Here is a 7,226-nt window from a genome sequence, read left to right as displayed (position 1 = left end):
GAACCCGACCTGGGCCTGCTAACCAACAGTGACAACTGCAACAAAAAATAGCGTGGCATTGTGGCAGGCACCTGTAGTCCCAGCTACTTGGGAGGCTGAGGTAAGAGAATCTCTTAAGCCCAAGAATTTGAGGTTGCTGTAAACTGTGATGCCACAACACTCTACTGAAGGCGACATAGTGAGACTCTATCTCAAAAAAAAAAAGAATTGTTCAGACTTGCTTGGTGATGCCACCACTTTAGAATGTTTGCAGGGAAAAAAAATCACATGTAAAAGCAATCACCTCAATGCAATTAAATGGTTTTTTTTTAAGTATTCTTTAAAATAGTGGTTTCCAAACTTTTAACATCTATGAGAATTTCCTGGGCACAGCAAGTTAAAATATAGATTGCTGGCCTTACTCCCATGGTTTCTTACAAATTTCCCAGTGGCTCTGATGCTGTTGGTCTGGCGCAAAATATTTTGAGAACCACTGCTTTAAGATCTAGTCTCCAGAATTCCAACTAATAACCAACACTCATATACCTTTGTTTTTTCATACAGTAAATAAATCAAAGAAAATTTCAGAAATAGCTTCATTAAACTCTTGAAATGTTCTACTGAAACAGAACACATAATCTGTGCCTCTCAGCTCATCACGATTCCCATGAGTTCAAAAGACAGAACCACAGGACAGTCCAACTCTGGATAATCTATGACTACAAGAAAACATTCATTTTATAAAACACATAAGTTACAGGTCCCATCTTAATAGGTCCCTTCTTCTCTATAGAAAATCCAATAAATTATAAAAAGCACCACACTAAAAATGAGAACTTAACTTACGATGAACGTACACATAAAATATCACAGTGAATTATTGTCCTCAAGACTCAGACTCAGGAACTTTTTCATTAGGGCAGTAGTAATATTCCACAAAACATATTTGTACATCTTGATTTCTAATCATATATTGCAGTGAAAAGAAGCCTCCGTTATCTACCTGAATACATACCTTGTCAGCTAGAACTATTGACTTTGTAGATGGTTTCAGAAGAGAAATCTTGTGTCTGTTGACCTGGGTCTGATCAGGTCAGAAATGCTTTCATCAGCTCATAATCTTGGGGTAGTCAGGATGGGAACCTCCTATATTTCCCAAAGTGAAGAACCTGAAGTAAGGTTCAGGGGACATGGTTTTCTGTGGGACCTCCCTTGTCATATCAAGCACGTCAAGCATTTGGAAAATGCTTCTCAGAGCCCCTCTGACTGCAGAATCATTTTATTAATAACATTGGTGCTCCAGAAATCAAACTCCAGAGTCTCCACTGGCTCCTGAGTATTGATTTTGCAGACCATCACCACGCCTCCTTCTTCCAAGAACAGCATCAAAGGGTAGCCACAGTCTTGGTAACAACATCAGAAATGCAGTTAAATTCCCCGGTGTGGGATTTGATCCAAAAGCAGATAAACAGCTATAAGGAGAGTTAATTAATTCAAAAAGTACCAGACTCTTCCTGGCCTGTAAAACTCTTGAAACATTCCAGCCTGAATAAGCATTTGCTTGCACACACTTTGCATTTTCTAAGGTAACCTTGATTCTACTTGTGGTAGTGAAACTGGGGCACAGTCTTGGAAACAAATAGCTCCCAAGATGGTGGAGACCCCTGACATTGTGGAGCTGGCCACCAAGCCTACCGACCACTCTCGTCTTGGGTGTGCTGCCATGGGAGAGGCATCGCCACTGCACCCTGGGTCCTGAGCAGAGCTCCTGGGGCCATGCCTCACCCTCCAGATCACACACACCTGGCAAGATTCAAGATTCCACGATGAACCCCTCCCAGTCGATGCTGGTGAGGTCCGGGGAGGCAGTGTTAGGGGCCTGGGTGTTCAACTCGGCCTCCTGGACCAACCCTTCCTCTCTATAACTTAGGGGGAAATTACCCACTAAGCTCGGTCTCCTCGTTTTCCACATGAGGCCGTAACAGGCCAGGCCCTTCCCAGCCCAGGCCCGGGCGGTGACATGCAGGTACAGGAAACCGCAGGGAGTGCTGTTACATTTCTTTTCTTGCCTATCTTCCTGCAGATTAGTTTCAGGAGCCCTGTGTTTTCCTGTCTTCTTCCCTTCTGTATTCACAGTGTGGTGAACAGGGCTGGTCCACGGCAGGCCCTCAGTAAAGGTTTCCTGAGTGAGCAGCTCAAAGGCACTGCTCTGGTTCCAGCTGAAGGAGTGTCTCGGAGACCCATCCTGACGTTGACACTCCCCTGGCCTCCTCCACATCTCAGGCGAGCTCTAAGAATTCTTGGAACCACTGGCGGGCTGTCCCCCCTTCCTAACTCGGGAAGAAAGGTACTAAGGCTACACCTAAGCCTGGTCCCCACCCCTGCCCAGGCTGGGAATCTGTTAAGCTCCAACTCCATAATCCCTGCCTCTGGCAGCCATGTGCACTGCAAAAATCATTTCAGAAGTCCAAACAGTAATATTACTCAAAAATGAGCTGCCTAGAGAGGATTCTTTAGCGACCTGTCATCGATGCGAGGGCGCTGCCAGCAGTCGGCCTGCGCGACCTCGCAGTGAGCAGCTGAAAGTGCTTCCCTAGCATCTAATTCACCGCAGGCTGCAAGAGCGGACCTGCCCCTGCTAATGGCTTCCTTCTGTGGTTACTTCAAAGGGTGATCGCTGGTGAAGGAGAAGGCCAGGGACTTGGGAGTGCTATCTTGACTGGCACCGAGGTTAAATGGAAATCGGGACTTTAGAAAAGGTCAATGAAGTCGTTCAATACAGGAGGGCAAGGGAAGGAATATATTTTTGTGGGCAGTGAAATGATTGGATACTTGCCTTTCTTCTAATGGGATCTTGACACTAATTTTTTCATTTGATCCATCATCTCTTAACGGTCATTGCTCAAGCAGAGTGTGACAGTACTGTGGGTAGCAGCAAATCATCACAAGCTCAATTCTGTTGGGCTTTGCCGTGCAGGGCGTACTTTTTGTTACTGTATTAGCATATCTGTTTTTAGAACATTTTTTAGTACCTATTATTATCCAGTACTACACCGAATGCTTCAGGGGATTACGAATCTTCTGAGGCATATTTTCTGCTCAAATAGTGGTAGTAAAGAACTCCTAAAATTTGAAAAACATCAGCTGAGAGGACCTGTCAAAGATGAGATCTTGGAGACATTGCAGTCCCCTGAAATGGTGCTCTCATCTCCCTTCCTAAGTCCTGTGGTCAGGAGATCAAAGACTCTGGGGTCTACCTGGTCCGAATGAGAATCCTGACTCATCTGCCCACTTCCTGTGGGCCTTGGTCAGGTTACTAAAACACCCGGCCTCTCAGTCTTTCATCTGTGAAACGGGATCACCACCTACCTTTAAAAGTTGTTTGGAAGAACCAATTAAATGACTTATGTAAAAAATGACTATGGGGCCCTTTTCAGATTTTTTTGAAATTATTACATAATAAGATGTAAAGAAATAATTTGCTATACTGACATTTTGTAAGAACAGAAACTTACTTTCTCTGAGTCTGCCTGGTAGAGTTAGAAGTTACTCAAGAAATAAGGTGTCCTTTTGATCTGTCATTGCCAAGCTCCCAGGGACACTTGCTCCTTGGAGAAATGAAAGCTGTAGCTTGGCAGCAGGCCCAGAGTCACATGAATATCCTGTGAGCCACGGGCCGGACCCAGCCACACACCCTGTGGTCAGGTGCCACACCCAGGGTTGTGGCATCTAGTCCACAATTCAGCAGTGACTGTCAGCTGTAGGGCTTATTAGCAACAGTCACCCATTTCTCTTCATCAGACCATCGGAGGAGGAAATTGCTATAAGCAAAGTCTGTGGGGAAAAACCAAGCAGCTTATATCAAAATCCAGATATTTGCATCTAAACCCAAAATATTGTTGCATAATAATCATCAAAGAGACAGGGAGGAAGGTCCCAGTTTGGGCCACTGGAATCTCTCCACCTGCTCTCCCATGAGCACATCGACCCCAGACCATACACAAAGCCGCAGGAGGTTGGCAGACTTGCTTTTAAATTTCAAGTGCTACCTAAATGCAAGCCATCAATTATCATTTCCCTGTGATTCTAAGGAATCCAATAGTAATTTCCTCTCACTAACAGGCTCTAGTACAGTACAGTAACAGGCTCTTTGTCCAGTACAATACAATTCACCAATTGTCACCTCAGAAAACTCTCAATGTGCTTTATTATCATGTGGTCAACAAAATATGCCTGCCATAAAAATACTGAGCTAGTTCATGGCTTGTGCCTTGGAATGGGGGCTAGCACACGAACAATCTAGTTCCTGGATTGGAATTTCTAATACACAGCCTCAGGCATGGGCCACTCTGGGCAGTTGCCCAGAAAGTAAGGCCGACCTGGGCCTCCCACACTGACGCTGTCGGAGTTACCCTGTGGGGTAGACTCTTCTCACAACCTTTTCTTGCTTCCCACCCTGCCATGAGTGGACTTCGTTGCCTCATCCAGTTGGTGTTGGGCTTGTCCACATACTGTGCTCTGCCCAATAAAATGTGGGCATAAGTGACAGTGCACCAGTTCAGAGCCTAGGTCTTCAGAGAGATGTGTTTCTGCTCACCCTTCTTGGAATGCTGTACCAGTGATGAGAAGACTGTGCTGTGGGTCATCCCTGGTCCCAGCATAGATGACAGATGGAGCCAAGATACTCTCACTGACCTGCAGTCCCATGAGTAAGAAAAAAATCAGTCATTGCTTCATGTTGTTGAGATGTTGGTCGTGTTTATTACGCAGCGCTATTGGAGCTGGTATCTGACTAACACACCCTGCCAGAGTGAAGGATTGTGGGAGTCTGCTTGGTGTCTGATTCAGTAGTTTGTTTTTTTTTTTTTTTTTTTTATTTTGTGCCTGATTTAGTGAGTCTTTCTGTTTGGTGTCTGATTCAGTGAGTTTTTTTGTACCTTCAGCTTTGTCACCACCCTTATTGATTTATCTGACTTGATGCTTACTAAGAACAGAAAGATTTCATGGGAACACTGTCAGGATTTGAAGGGAGATTGTTCCAGAGCTTTCATATCTAAGAACCTACTTCTGGGTAGATGACCCTCTGACCAACTCATAAATGAATGTGAAAAGGGGGAACTGTCCTTGGTGACTGTCTAGTCTTGAAAGCCCTGAATATTTCAGCGTTACAGCCCCTACAGCTCCAGGATTTGCCCCCACCAGACTTCATGGGAAATAAAGACATCAGCCTTACACCATGTTTTCATAACTCCATGTGAAACCCAAATCGTCCTAACAACTTTTGAATAAACTGTCAGAGACACTGGATGAAAAACTTGATAGACAATCTGGGCCAGAGAGAAATCTGGAAATGGGCCTGAAGCCTCTTGCTTCTTTCACTCTGCTGTGGACCCAAGCATGGCTCTGGAAGCTGCTCTCACACATGTGGCCTGAGTGCCTTGTTGGGCAGAGCAGAGAGCACAGGGGAAGCCTCTGAGAGTTGGACATATAGCTTGGTGTGTTGTTTCTTTGGGGTGATACTCAGTGACCTGATTAAGGAAACTGCTTGCAGGCAGTTTTTGGACAGAACATGGCCCAGAGCAATAAAGATTTTAAAAAGACTATCTTTGAGGCTTAAGGTGGTTTGGCAAGACCACGTCTCAGTGGGATCCCTGCTGCTTCTGCGAAATACTTGGAGAGCACACAATATTGTTGGCGCTCACAGATGTTTATGTAGGGCTGACTTAAGATATAAATACCTCCCCACTCTTCTAAACAGCCCTGTGCCGTTTTATGAGCATTTAAAAAGTCATTTAAAAGTCAGTAGAAAAGAAGATTAAGACTTTGCAGACATGAAAAATGAGAAAAGATAATATTTGCTGAGCACTTACTAAGTACCAAATATTACCTTGTGATTTTACATCTCATTTAATCCATACAAAAACCCTAAAAAGTAGGTACTATCAGAAATTCCATGTTTTTACTTAGAAAACTGAATTAGAGACATAAAACAACTTGGCTGAATGCTCAAGGCCAGAAATGGCATCGGCACCTTTAGTTCCCTGTCAGTGCTGCTCTGAAGTTGGTCTGCGTAACAGCTACGTTGTCTCAGAAAAGTGTCGTGAATTGTGTCGCTCATCTGATAGGAAAAGAGGCCTCAAAGTGACCTGACACTGAAGAGAAATCAGCACAAGAGAGCACGGCCTTCTGCAAGTGTCCCTGACACTCGGGGAGCCCATGACCCAGACGGCATCTGACTGATCAGCCGATGAGTTAACAGGCAGCTCCGCAGATCCTAGTGGAGAGCCGGCCACTGCGGGCTACTAGAGAGGACAGTGGCGCCCAATCCCAGGAGAACTCACAGTCTACTATTAGAAAGGTGTTCCCATGTTTAAGTAACAAGTGAAATGTGGGGGTTTTCCTTTTTTCCTTTTTTTTAGTTTTCTTATCTGTGGAGGAAAATGCCAAAACACTGACAACTGAAAGATACTTGAGGTTTGCTCCAGTGTGGTCCTGGGAGGACCTGGCCGAGGGGGGCGGGCATGGGAGTCCCCTAGATTTTTCTCTCTATTTTTATACATGTTTAGGTATCTCCATAGTGAAAAGTTGTTATGGGATGTGGGACACTCTTGAGCACCTCTTTTGCCTGGTTAACAGCAGTCCTGCCTGGGAAGGAGCCTCTCCTGCCCTTTGAGCAAGGGGAGGGCACCTGGGTGAATGGTGAGACACCATCAGGAAACACACAGGAAAGCTCGCGGGGTGATTTCTGAAGACCGTGATGGCTCCTCAGAGCACAGAGCCCTGGATGTGTGTTCAGGACATTTGGATGTCCAATGAACTGCAGCTGTGGAGATTAAGAGAGCTTGGTTGGGCAAGGTAGGACACTCCCGGATGACAGCACATCCCACCCAAGGAGAAGCTGCCCAGAGAAGTAAGCATGGTGTGCAAATCCTCTCATGCCCACAACAGGCAGCTGACCCCACGGGAGCATGCGGCCAATCCAGTGTGGGTGTCAGCATAAGAACTCAAAAACAGGTCTCAGGGTGGACTGCGGCAGCTATTTAGAGTCTATGTGGCAGCAAACAGGAGCCAGCAGGAGTGGCGGCCCAGGTATGACAGGAGGACAGGGGTCAGGATGAAGGGGTGAGGTTAGAGCCTGCTGAAAGGAGCCCCCAGTGTGCTCCTGGGCAGCGAGGGCCACAGTGTGCACAGGGACAACAGGCTGCCATGGTCTCTGCGGTCAAGGTCACAACCAAACCTGCATGAAA

The 7,226-nt window shown here is 45.8% G+C and overlaps 1 pseudogene; it reads right to left on the bottom strand.

Annotated features, from left to right (window-relative positions):
• Positions 1-865: 865 nt before the first annotated feature.
• LOC100951180 lies at positions 866-1,386 on the bottom strand (annotated as a pseudogene).
• Positions 1,387-7,226: the final 5,840 nt, after the last annotated feature.

The sequence above is a fragment of the Otolemur garnettii genome, unplaced genomic scaffold, assembly GCF_000181295.1.
Source record: "Otolemur garnettii isolate 467f Iridium unplaced genomic scaffold, OtoGar3 scaffold00136, whole genome shotgun sequence".
Classification (NCBI taxonomy): domain Eukaryota; kingdom Metazoa; phylum Chordata; class Mammalia; order Primates; family Galagidae; genus Otolemur; species Otolemur garnettii.
The sequence above is the reverse complement of the archived record's forward strand: the minus strand, read 5'-3'. Positions and strand labels throughout refer to the sequence as shown.